The following is a 14,129-nucleotide window of genomic DNA, read 5'->3' on the forward strand; positions in this document are numbered from 1 at the left end:
CATTGTTTTTCTATTTATCCATGAAGCCTGTTAAATCCATGTAATTTCCACATGACTTACTGACAAGCTTGCTACATGATTTCACAGTGGAATGTTGTCTTACCAAAACAAGGAAAGAATTATAGTTTAGGATCAAGTGCAATGACATGAAATATTCAGTGTTTTAGCTTTTTAAAAATTTCAGATTATTTAAGCCTTTAAAATACATGTAAGTATTTTTTACATAAACAACGTTACTTCAAGTTGAAGGAATGTGGTAGAAGATAAAACATTTTCTATTATCTTAATCCCACCTAGGAAAGACTACTTGTTGACAGGAGAGGAAGCAAATAGTGGGGACAACTGGAGGAATAGTTGAAGAATATCAAATACCAGGGTTCGGTATGACACCTGAGTCACATTCATGTCCCTATTATATTTCTTACTCAATATAATCTAAAGAATAAAAAAGAAAATGTGTTACTCTCTTTATATAACCATTTGCCACATGTGAACACACAAGCCCATACTCATGCTTATGCACTAGCAGTATAGCATAACCATATTAGGAAGACTTTCCAATAAATGCGTGATGACTTTAATGAAATAAGCATGTTGCTCTTGTATTTCTAAGTATCAATATAAATATCACCTTTTCAAATATTCACTTACCTACAAAAGGGTCTTCTTCTAGTGCACATGCCCTTCTCTCATGCATAATATGCAGAGCTGTCCTGATGGGCTGGTTCTTGAAAACACAATGTGAAGTAATCAATGCAAATTCCTTCCTGGTTGTTGGTGAGAGGCATCCATTGGCTAGAAAGATTAACAAAAAATGCTTGCTAATAAAACTGAATGAAGGTCATGAACTCTAAAAGTCAATATTTAAACCAATCAAAATAAGCGCCTTTAGAAAAGCAATGTTTTGTTGAAATCAAGGTCCCCAGCTGGTTCATACTCAGCAACCAAGAAGAATCAGGTACTCAATCATTTCTACGTGTGACTGGAATGAAAGGACAATCATTCCTTTTTTTTTGAGACAGAGTCTCACTCTGTCACTCAGGCTGGAGTACAGTGGTGCGATCTGAGCTCACTGCAACCTCCACCTCCAGGGTTCAAGCTATTCTCCTACCTCAGCCTCCCAAGTAGCTGGGACTACAGGCATCTGCCACCACATCCTGCTTATTTTTGTATTTTTAGTAGAGACGAGGTTTCACCATGTTGGCCAGGCTGGTCTCAAACTCCTGACCTCAGGTGATCCACCCACCTCAGCCTCCCAAAGTGCTGAGATTATAGGTGTGAGCCACCACACCCAGCCCAACCATACCTTTTTGATAAGAACCAAATGTTTCATTTACTATTATCCAAGATTCACATTGTCTTTTAATTGAGAGATTTTGCTAAATTCAAAATAAGTGGTCACAATTATGATCAGAATTTCCACGTCTGCCTAGTATTTTAAGCACTACCCCATTTGCTTAAAAAGTCACATAATTGTGCTATGCATTACATTTTTATTCATTAGGTTTTTGTATGTCTATTAGGCTGAATCACTTTCTTTCAGGCTTTGAGGCCATTTCTAGTTTCCATGCTGCATTATATTTTAGTAATAATTTATTTATTTATTTATTTAGCAAGTATCTTTGAGAACCTATTTGGTGCCACGCACCATTCCAAGAGTACAAATAAGAGTAAAATATTTCCCTGCTTTTAAGGACAAAGAGAAACAATCTTAAGCAAATATCTGCAGTCCAATGTATAGACTTCCAAAAGTCATATGATAGCACACAGTAGCAAACGATTCGTTCTTTCTATGACATGCAGTATTACAGTATTTGAACTGGATTCATCCCAACAGATGTACTGCAGGTATTTAGGATATGGGGCACTGGTTCCAAGCAAAGGAACAAAGACACAGAAATGAGATTAAAAGTGTTCACCTTCCACGGTAACTGAACACAGGGAGAATGGAAGACTTGGTGGCTGGTAAGGTTGAAACAAAAGTCAATGCTTTTTACACTGTTTTAATGAGAGAAGAAAAGAGAGAGAAAACATTATATTGTAGCATGATTTTCTACAAAAAAAGAGCTTGTTGTACAAATAAATCTTTATGAAAAGAAAATCCTTCAACTTTTCAGCAAAATCATGGTATGAGGACATCAGACAACTAACATCCCATCTACATTGCTTGGGCAGGAAGTGACACTGGGGTAAAGCTATTGGCAATCAACAGCATTTTATGGGCCCTAGCATGGTGCTTTCTTCAATCCATTCTATTGACCTCAGAGAATTCTACTTTGTTTTCATAACACTCTTTTACACTAGAGAGGAAGTGCAGGATGCTGATACCCAGAGTCCTAGGGGTGTCATTGAGATGAACTCATTTACCCAGTGAACATGTACTTTGCAACTGCTATGCAGCAGCCACTATGCTAGACCTAAAGGTATGGGAACAGATGAAACACAGCCCTGCCCACCAATCTATTTTAAATTCATTTCTTCCTTCCTGCCAGAATCCCAGTTAGGTTCAGTCTCCCACACATCCCGCATAAGCAAATGCATTAGAAAAAAATTGAACTCTTTTATCATAGAGTTTTAGGGGTTGTCTTTGTATAAGAGAAAAGTTATATCAGAGACTAGGATTGCAACCCCTGCCTTTTTTTGTTTTCCATTTGCTTGGTGGATCTTCCTCCATCCCTTTATTTTTAGCCTATATATGTCTCTGCATGTGAGATGGGTCTCCTGAATACAGTACACTGATGGGACTGTAAACTAGTTCAACCATTGTGGAAGACAGTGTGGCAATTCCTCAAGGATCTAGAACTAGAAATACCATTTGACCCAGCCATACCATTACTGGGTATATACCCAAAGGATTATAAATCATGCTGCTATAAAGACACACGCACACATATGTTTATTGCAGCACTATTCACAATAGCAAAGACTTGAAACCAATTCAAATGTCCATCAATGACAGACTGGATTAAGAAAATGTGGCACATATACACCATGGAATACTATCCAGCCATAAAAAAGGATGAGTTCATGTCCTCTTAGGGACATGGATGAAGCTGGAAACCATCATTCTCAGCAAACTATCGCAAGGACAAAAAACCAAACACCACATGTTCTCACTCATAGGTGGGAATTGAACAATGAGAACACTTGGACACAGGAAGGGGAACATCACACACCTGGGCCTGTTGTGGGGTGGGGGGAACGGGGAGGGATAGCATTAGGAGAAATACCTAATGTAAATGACGAGTTAATTGGTGCAGCACACGAACATGACGCATGCATACATATATAACAAACCTGTACGTTGTGCACATGTACCCTAGAACTTAAAGTATAATAAAAAATAAAAAAAGAGAAAAGTTATAAATACTAAATGGGTTTAACTGTGGACAAAAGATCACTCAATTCTCCTGACTAAATGTATCTGAAAATTCTCTGTTAAGATCCAGATGGAACGCTTTTGATCAAGAAAGTGCTTCATCCAGTACTTTTCCAAAGCAAAGGTCCTACTTGTTAACATAGGAAAATCATTTTTTAAAAAATGTAAAAGAAAGCATTTTAACCAGTGATCATATATATTAAAATTTTTAAAAACTAGAAAAATAGTTACCTAGCCTACCATAAACACCAAGTGGAGAGGCTGTGATGGTTTCCCTTATCAACTTAGGAGAACAGCTCACTTCATTCTTGTTGAATTAAATTAAAAAAAAAAAATCAATTTCCCAGCATGTATTTGAGCTTCTTTTCAAGTATCCACTTAAAATATTTATCTTAAAATAACAAGTTATCAAATAATTGCATATTGCTGATTACAGAAATGATGCCTATCTTGATGGATTCAAACGTAATTCAAACATGACATATTGGAATTTATATTGCAGATAAAATACATCTATTTATCTCAAATGGCACAGATATTGGCTAAAGCAATGTTTTCCAAGTCATGAAATTTTAGTAATAGCAAACTTGTGTGAAGAATGCGAAGGCCTGGCAGCTTTGGAAGCTTACGGCCATGCAATTTTCTCTTCATTTTGCAGTGGGGAAATATTGATTATTTGCATTCCAGGACTACCTGTATCCAATTTATTTGTGTTTTTGTGTGTGTGTGTGTGCACTGTGGTGAAATTGAGTAGTAGAGCCCCTGAATAGGTATCATCAGCAATATCTAATTTGGTTCTATATAAGAAATAAACCAACAAAACACACTCATTAAAAAACAAAGGACAGTTATCGTAAGGCTGAAGATCATTTTTTCCCTTAAAACATATGGTATATAATAATGCTTTATCAAGTTAAAATTGCAAAATAACACCAGGCATTATTATAATCCAAAACAGAACTAAAATGGAAAACAAAAATCAGCGCAAGTCAAGTCTCCTCTTTGGGAACTGCAGTAGGGAGTTATCAGCACTTTCTCCATAACCTCTTGGCATCACCATTCCCTGCAACACACCCCTTTCCTGCTGCTTCCAGTGCAAGCCTAGCTGCCACCCAAGAGCTGTTTTGGCCACTGGAGCCTTCCTGGCCCGGACAACATAGTCTAAAAATGCTCTGAAATCAATGCCCTGGGAGCAGCCGCCATTGACAAATGACAAATGGGAGATGGTAGATAAATACTGCAGCCCCCTCACCCCTGGGCGGGAGAACTGCTGGACACAATCTGCACTGTCCCAGAGTCCAAAGAAGAATGAAGTCCTGCTGACTGCAGCAGTACCCTCCCTCTATCCTTTGCTTTACCTTCCTACCCTCCAATCAGTGTTTCCTAGGATGACCTCCCAAATAAAGTATTTGTATGCAAATTTTTATATTAACATCTATTTCCTGAGGGCTGCAACTTGAGACAGAAATGTTGAGTATTATACTACAAAAATCATATGCTTTAGAATAAAGACAAAACTGTGAACCCCACCTCTGCTAGTGAGTAATAATAGGATTGTGTTACAAAGTGCTCAAGAGTGCAGTTTTGAGTTGATAGTTCTCAAAAGAGTTTTAGCGGTCATCTTTGAAAAAAGAAAACAAAGTTATCAATGCTATATTCAGTACAAATGTAAATATTTATTTTGAATGAAAAAAAAACCACAATGAATTATAAATGTTTAAAAACTTTAGAAAAATCTCAAATACAAATAAACTAATTTTTTTTTTTTTACTAATTAGGCACCTGATTCACCTTTATAATACTTTTGCTCCTATGTATTTTGGTTGAATAGTGTTTGAATGTCTTTTCCCATTAAAATAAGTTTATAATATTTTCTATAGATGAGTATACTATGTAAAGAATAAAAAGATAATTTGTTTGGTATTACCTCTGTAGATAATTAACTCTTCCTAGATTGAATACATTGTTGATAGTTTAATAACACTTCCTCCTGCTTCATATTTCATTTTTCTTAATGTCATGTAAAAGTTTAGGATTTTAGTCAAACCTAAGAAACTTAATTGAAAGTTCTTTCTGTGTGTAATACTAGTAACTGCTTTTTCTCTATAAACATAAGAATTCTGTTACATTCTATTTTGCAGAATCTTTATAAAAGTGGTATTGTTTAAACTGCATCTGATGCATTACACAGTTAGGTAGGGATGGGCTGAGCATTTGCATGTTGAGTAGGTGTTGATAAGTACTAAATCTTTCTGCTTAGAAGTTTCCACAGGCACATTTCTGGGTTTCTTTTTTTCAAACCTTGTTTCTCCTCTACAAGCTTCATATATCTGGTGCTAGGTGGATTGGAACGTGTTTTTATTTTAAAAAAACCTCTATATGAGTTGATACAGGAGGTAATAGGAACACCCTGGAAGGTATTCCTACTCTGGAAGGTCAGCAACACCTTAATTCTGTACAATGAATGCAGCCACATAAATACACCTCACTAAACTCAAACAAAACCTATCCCCAAATCAACCTGAAGCCAAATCTCTAAAACGTCCACAGCCATTCCAGTGCAAATCAGCCCAAGAAGGGGCAACCCAGAGGAAGCTGGAGTCCGAAAAGACAAAGGTCCTCTATGCAGAGGCACATTTTCTTTGTGAATTTCACACAGTCCTGTGGCAATGGGAACACAGGGGATCCTACTGAGAGCCTTGGAAGGTTCCACATAAATGAGGGACCCTGAAGCTTAACTTCATGGCAAATCCTATGATAGCCATCAGTAAAATAGAAAAGATGGTGCCGTATCCATCAGGATTCTGGGGAAAGCAAATGGCACAGACAGAAGACTCAGATGGAACGATTTCATTAAATACTTTTTAATAGAGGAAGTGGATATGGAGCTGTTACAGAAGTTTAGGAACAAGAAAAGTTAAAGTTGGGCACTAACGGCCTACCAACATTGGGAAGATGGACAGGGAAAGGGGAGGAAATACATTACTGGAACACAAGGAGAGCAGGGGCCCTGGAGGAAGGCAATCAGACAACAGCTGAAGCCACTGGTAAAGCACACGCTGCCGGAACCACATGCCCTCTGCCCTGTGAATGTGGCCAGAGCCTTCATTAAGAGAAGGGAGCAGAACTCAGCCAAGGGAGCCTGCACAATGCGTTCTATAGAGGCCATCTTACTGGACACGGAGCAGGGTAGGGTGGAGCACAGCATGGATCTGAGGGGGCAGAATTAAAATAGCCCATACAGCACAAGTAACTTCACAGGGTAATACTAAATCCATATGCATATATACGTATATATCCATATACATATATACCTATATATATATGCATATATATATGCATATGTAAGCAGCACCGAGTCAGACACATATAATGATGTCGATTTTGTATATATATATGCATATATATACATATAGATCCATATACATATATATGCATATATATACATATAGATCCATATACATATATATGCATATATATACATATAGATCCATATACATATATATGCATATATATACATATAGATCCATATACATATATATGCGCATATATACATATAGATCCATATACATATATATGCATATATATACATATAGATCATATACATATATATGCATATATATACATATAGATCCATATACATATATATGCATATATATACATATAGATCATATACATATATATGCATATATATACATATAGATCCATATACATATATATGCATATATATACATATAGATCCATATACATATATATGCATATATATACATATAGATCCATATACATATATATGCATATATATACATATAGATCCATATACATATATATGCATATATATGCATATAGATCCATATACATATATATGCATATATATGCATATATACGTGTATATATATGCATATATATATATGCATATATAAACAGCACAGAGTCAGACACATATAATGATGTCGATTTTGTCATTTTGGGACAAGATACCAATGTATGAGTTCTTCAGTGACTTTAGAACAACAAAACAACCCAACCACAGCATTTGATGGTAAGAGAAATCTAATCAGATTATGCCACAAGACAAGTAAGATGTGTTTCTTATTCCCATTATTTTCAGCAAAGCTCCACTCAATACTGCATTCCCTAGCAAAGGCTGAATTTAGAGTACCAAGCCTTCTCCAGTGACTGGATTTTCACTATCTAAGCATGATAGGCAGCTCCCTCGAATGGAGTAGGGATTCCTGGTGTAGATTTGGAAAGTGAGGATGCATGAAGGACTCAGGCACTAGAGGCGGAAACAGTGTATCAAGGCCAGGGTGACCAAGAAACACCCAGGACAGTGGAGAGGAAAGGTACTCAGATCCTAACAAGATCAGGGGTACGTGAGGGAGAGAGTGTTTCCTCTCTGGCTGTAGCATGCTCATCTATGAAGTGGAGTGCTGGGGTAAGAATATGGATATTAAACCGTCAGCCATGCCACCCTCAGGGCTCACTCTGCCTCAGTACTCTGGGGACCTTATTCTTCAGTTGAGGTATCTCTTCTTTTATCCATTCATGCCAACGTCACAAAAAAGAATCCATAGTCAAAAGAAAAGTTTGGAAACTACACAAAATCACAATGGTTTTCTCTTGCTTCAAAAAACAGAATGTCAAGACTCAGCGTTTTTCAGAAACCTATTTTTTAATGGCCCAACATTTTATCTTGATTGACATTGCATCTAAGTAACAGCTTACTCTTTATTTCAAATGAATGGATACTCATTACATGCTCACACTCTGCAAAGCACAGATAGAAGGATATGACTTCTTAGATTCTTTCCAGTTAAACAGTACAAAGGCAAAAAGACAGGCATAGAAATTCTAAATTCTACCTAGAGGTCAAACAATTTCTAAGCAACTGCATTAACTTATAGATAATTTCTAATATTATAGAAAAATCAATAAATCCAGTTCTATTATTTAAAACTTTGTGAGAACTCAGTAATGTTATGTAGGTAAAAATTATAAAACACATATTTTTTTCTGAAATCTTTAGCAAATTAGCAAATAACTATCTTCTTTCTCAGTGAGGAGCCGATGTCTCCAACCATATAATTGAAATAACTGACTTGTTTAAACACAGCCTGGTTGTTCTAGTTAATCCCTGTGCTGAGAAACGGCAGAAACATGGCAACATAGTGAACCAACGGGACAGAAAGGGCAGCAGCAGGCTGAGTTTTGGCTTCAGGAGAAAAAGATAGCAACAGAACCCTGAAAATTAGTGCTATAAAATGTTCTTGAACTATTAGGTTGGTGCAAAAGTAATTGTGATTTTTGCCACTAAAAGTAATGGCAAAAACCATAATTACTTTTACACCAACATAATACATGTGACTTAGTATTAATTGCTTTACAAAATTTGTGTTAAATTGCTCTGTAAAGAACTGACTTGCATTTTAAAAGGCCTGGAAGAAAAAAAAAGTAGCCATTATCAAAAAAATTGATGTATCAAAAAATAACCAAGTGCAATAGTTAAGACTAAAGGCAATTTTGCAAATGACTGTCAAATACCATCTGACAGAAACCGCTTCTAAAACACAGGCTGAGCATTTAAGCCTGTCCTTAATGCCCTGGCTTTGTTGAGGCATGAAATAATGCCAGTAGTTGAGTTCGGTGTGTAATAAAATTTTATAGGGACTAAAATGGGAATGGTGCCTCTAATTATCTGTTTCTGTATTGGTAATCAAGATCAAGTTCACAAAAGACTAGTTGACTGGTTTCAAATTTAACCCTTTCTCTTTCGTTCACCCTGGCCACCGCCTCGAGCAGCTTATACGTAATAAGGCAACCACCCGGTCCCACCTATTTCTGGATTTGTTCCTTGAGGAAATGGGTCCCACTGCCGTGGCATTCTGGAGGCTAAGAACACTTGTTCCTTCCTCACATTGTCACATTGTACTGTTGGACAAGCATATCCCGACCAGCCCTGCGAGATGCCGGTCAGTGCTGGGATTCTAACTGCAGATGTTCTGATAGCTCTTTTCCACCCCATTTAACCACACAAACCTCCATGTGATTCCTGTGTGACTTGTCTTTGTCATCGTGAAGCCAGTGCACATGACCTATTTAGATTTTTATTCTGAAGGCAAGGAATTAAAATTCCTTTTTGAAAGATGCCACATTTTTTCTGTTTTTCTCAAATTCTAACATGATCATTTCTTGTTATTTGTTGGTCTGCGTGTATACATACATATAACCAACCTGCAAAATGAAAACCGTTTAAAACATGTCAGATTTTGTCATATTGAATGGGCAATAGGGAAATTACATTTATAAGTATTTTCTAAATTACAGAAACAAAATTCTGTCCTTATGCATAGGTTATCTCTATTATCATAAGTATTACAATTCTCTGTGTTTACAGGTCATTTTTGCCTTCAATTGTAACCTTATTTTACAAAGGGGGCAACAGTAGCTTAAAGAAGTCATCAACCTGGCTTCAGGTCATACAATAGTAATAAGAAAAGTTTGTTTTCCAACTTAAGCTTAAAATACTACCACTGTGGAAGCAACTCCCAGCTGAAGCATTTGCTTGCATCCCTGAAACCAGCAAAGATACCGGAACCACACGAAAAGGAGCCGTGAATGGTACTGAGGTCAAAATATTCCCTGATCCTGAATTCCAGCCATTTGTAAACAATTCTGTTAAGAGGTTGTGGAACCTCATGGATCACACAGGGTTTCTCCTAGCAGAGGTACCTTTTCAGGTAAACACAGTGGATATGATTCTGTCCATTCTCTTTGAACACAGGTGTCCTGCTGGCTATTAAACCCTGAAGGTTGGATAAAATGGTATTCTTACTGATATTAATTAGACCCTTTCTGTGGGACATCTTTGAAATGCAGCATATTAAGGTACTTACCTTTTGTGGAGGAAGATAGACAGACCTGTGTTCAAACCAACACTTCCCAATTCTATTAGCTGTTCTACCACATAAGAATTATTCTAGATTTAATGTTATCATCTGTAAACTGACAGAACAAGTAGGCATAACTCCCATGAAAATGAAATAGGTTGTGTAAAGTGGTTAGCACAGGGCATGACACTATTAACATTATTGTCAGAGTGAAATCTACTCTCTGACCCAGGCCCTGTACCTCTCTTAGCCTTCCTTCCTGTACTAGCTTCTCACCTTGGCAAATGTATATGTATCCTATAGGTTTAGGGTTTATTGTGTCAATAAATTGATAAATGCCATAAATTCAACATGTTTCTTAACAACATCTCTAATATATACTTCAGATTCATTTGTTAGATGCTAAAATGACAGATTTCAGTGCTGAGAACATATTGGCTGCTGCTCACATGACTAAAATCCTGCAAATGGATTTGAAACACCTCATTATTTCAGAAACCAAGGACTTGATTAATATCTCTTTCAAAGATAAATCTCCAGGATCTTCACACATAGCCAGAACTCAGGCACGCTGAATACTAGTTGGAAACATGGAAAATATTAAGTATAGACAACTGCTAGTTGGAAGACTAGAGCCAGGATAGCTCTTGGAGACACATAAGTGCCATCCCACACTCCAAGTCCCTGAAGTACTGGGATGATGCAACAGAAATATCCCCAGAATGGGAGATCTAGTCACTTTCACAGTAACTTCTGTCTGTAGCCCCTTTTCATTCTCAAAGTTCCCACTAGAGAAGTTAGTTGAGGTATAGACAAAACAGACAGGGAGAGCTCTTATCTGTTAAGAATTATCACATTTAGGTTACAATATCACTGAAAGCCCAAATTTTCCAGGAAGGGAGTAAAATAAACTCTTGCTGCTCATTAAAACTCCCCAAATATTTTTCCTTAAAACAAAAGTGGATAAACAGAGGCAGCCAGCTGAACTACTTGCTTCAATGGCAGATGTAGAAATTTTCTTCCAGAGCAACTCTTTGTAGAGATGATCTCCACCTCTTTCTGATAAGTCTAAAAAAGGACTCAAGATATTGATTTAGGGCCAAGAGATGGTGAGTAACTTTGCAGAAAGAGCAATTCACAAAAAAAGTAATTTGATCCTGAAGACCTGTGTATTGCAGAGTTTATGGGAAACATTCTGGTGTTACTGAAGGACAAAAAGACTAGGGGCAAGAAAACCTGATTCTTTATTGCCAGTTTTCTCCAAGCTGTGTGATATTGAACAAATCAATTAACAATCCTGGACCTCAGTTCCTCCTGTATAAAACTGAACTTTTATTGTTACCCCTGACTCTCAGACTTATGCAATAATAATCTAATATTACACATAACAAACGTTGGAAAGTATAAAGCTGTTGTTATTACTATTTATTAATATCACTGTTATTATTGTTATATTATTGTTATATCTTAAATGAGTTTACATTAAACAAAACATTACACAGAGATTACGATTAATATAGGGCCAATATCAGCTCTTATGGCTGCATCAAGAAAACACATTGATTATTTTAAAATACAACCAATGAGCAATTTTTCCAGGCATAACTTATTTTGAAAATTATAAATGCATATATTAGTTATGATAAACATGACAACCTACTCCAGGAAACAGCATAATTTTGCCGTATCAGTAACTGTAGTGTGAAAATACACCACCACTTTCCTCTCCTCTGAGTAGGTACTTAACTACCAAGAGTGAACTTTGATTCTAGAAGAATGCTTTTATATAAGAAGAAGAATGTATATAATATATCATTATCAACTTAGGTTCAGGCAGTGGTTTTTCTTTTTAACTGGAGACCTGAACAGAAATATAACTGCAGAATATATTTGGTGAAGAAAGAACTAATTGCTTTGAGATAAATAACTAACCAAAGGTATTGGAGCCCAGAAAAGCTTCCTGTATGCCATATGTGTAATAATTATGATTACTACTGTATAAACAGAAATCAATTATGTTACAAGGAGAAAATAGAGAATTAATAAAATCACAAGATCAGACAAATCATATGAGTCCAACCACACAACAGCCTCTTCCCAACACTTATCACAAACTCTGCTTGCTTGACTCCAACAAGAGAAAACAGTCACCTCTGGGAATCCATTTCATTTTCTCATAGCAATGAGATTATGAAGAAAATTCCTCCTGCTTCGACCTGAAAACTGTCTTCTAGCATCTTTTCATTATGTGAAGCCATACACAGAAAGCCCTAGCCCCTATGCCACGTTTCTAGCATCTTCTCATCATGTGAAGCCATGCACAGAAAGCCCTAGCCCCTTAGCCACGTTTCTAGCATCTTCTCATCATGTGAAGCCATGCACAGAAAGCCCTAGCCCCTTAGCCACGTGAGCATCTCACACCTTTGCAGGCAGACGCTCACAGCTCCCTGGATTTCCACTACTCACAGCCAATATCACCAATGTTTTCAAGCATTTCTTAGTTTCAAATGAATCGCTTTTATCCCCTTTTCTCTAAATGATTTTTTTACATCTCATTTTTTTAAAAAATGGCCTAAAATGCATGCTTCCCAATCAGATGTTGAAGGTCAAAGCGAGGTGAAAGGACCTGATGATACACAGGGAAAAAGGAGATAAATTTTTAAAACATGGTAAGAGCATTTAGAGGTCTATGAAAACAATGAGGAGTTCATGGATCAAGATTTCTGTGGAGGGAGACCCACTCAGAAACGAACTCATGATACCAGCTGTTTTCCCCGCGGAGACATTTGCCAATTCTGAGCATGGCTGTTGTTTCTGGTTTGGCCTAGTAGAAGGCTGTTTTCAGGGGAAAGGGGAACCAGCAGGAGTTTAATGACCAAGCAGGTCTGGAATAACAAATTGGGGAGCCTCAAATACGCAGCTGGTTTTCACTAAGAGACGTGTGCTATATCCTGAGGCTGCACAGGGGCTGAAGGGCTGGGCTGGGAGCTTCAGAAACAGCCTGAGATTTTCCATGCTCTCACAGCACCCGGATACCATGAGCCTCCAGGGGAAGTTCTAAACATAAAACACCTATGAGGCAAAAGCCCTAGGGGGGCACTGAACTAACAGGAAAGTTCCAAAACTAAGACTGAACTGGGGCACCTGCTGCTCACGGATGTCCAGAGAATGAGAATATAGGAGCCAGCAATGGCCTGTGGCAAAAGGCTATTTCTGAAGGAGAGAGAAACCAGGCAAGAACTAGAGTTCTCTTGGCAATAGACATGTCTTTACCAAGACATTTACCAAATTAGATGCTGTTTGTGACAAAACAAACAAACAAACAAACAAACTCATCTGTGAAAAAATAACTGACTCTTTCTTAGTTTGGGGGCTTGGGATGATCAACACTGGCCAGCCTGCCAGTTGAAAAGCTGGAACATCATGCCTCAGAAACAGGGGGACCCAGAGTCTTCAAAAAACTGAAACCCACCCTTGACCAACTAACTCCCTGACTTGATGAGGTGGCAAGCTCCCATGATGATATCTACCAAACAAGTGGTTAAATTTCACCATCACCAGAGCTTCCAAAGGTCTCTAATACACAGTCCAAAATATAACTAGAAATGACTAAACATGCAAAGAGGCAAGATTATATGACAAAAAGAAAATAAGGAAGAAAAACAAAGAAACAACTGAAGCTGCCCTCAACATGATCAATATACTGGAATTAATAATAAAGAATAAAAATAACTGTGAATAATATATTCAACAATATTACAAAAGATAAAGATGTAACAGATGTTAAATGATTACCACATAATTAAAATTTGTATAAAATATTTAAATGATCATCTCAATCCAAAACATATATCTGAAATGCA

General features: G+C 37.1%; 1 long non-coding RNA gene across 1 annotated transcript in view; it reads right to left on the minus strand.

Annotated features, from left to right (window-relative positions):
* The window catches only part of LOC129057775 (uncharacterized), a 57,067-nt gene that overhangs the window by 7,018 nt on the left and 35,920 nt on the right, over positions 1-14,129 (minus strand). The window contains exon 2 of the long non-coding RNA XR_008522545.1: positions 652-795. This is a non-coding gene — a long non-coding RNA (uncharacterized LOC129057775). The remainder of the gene's footprint in view (positions 1-651; positions 796-14,129) is intronic.

Source organism: Pongo abelii, chromosome 12 (genome assembly GCF_028885655.2).
Source record: "Pongo abelii isolate AG06213 chromosome 12, NHGRI_mPonAbe1-v2.0_pri, whole genome shotgun sequence".
Classification (NCBI taxonomy): Eukaryota; Metazoa; Chordata; class Mammalia; order Primates; family Hominidae; genus Pongo; species Pongo abelii.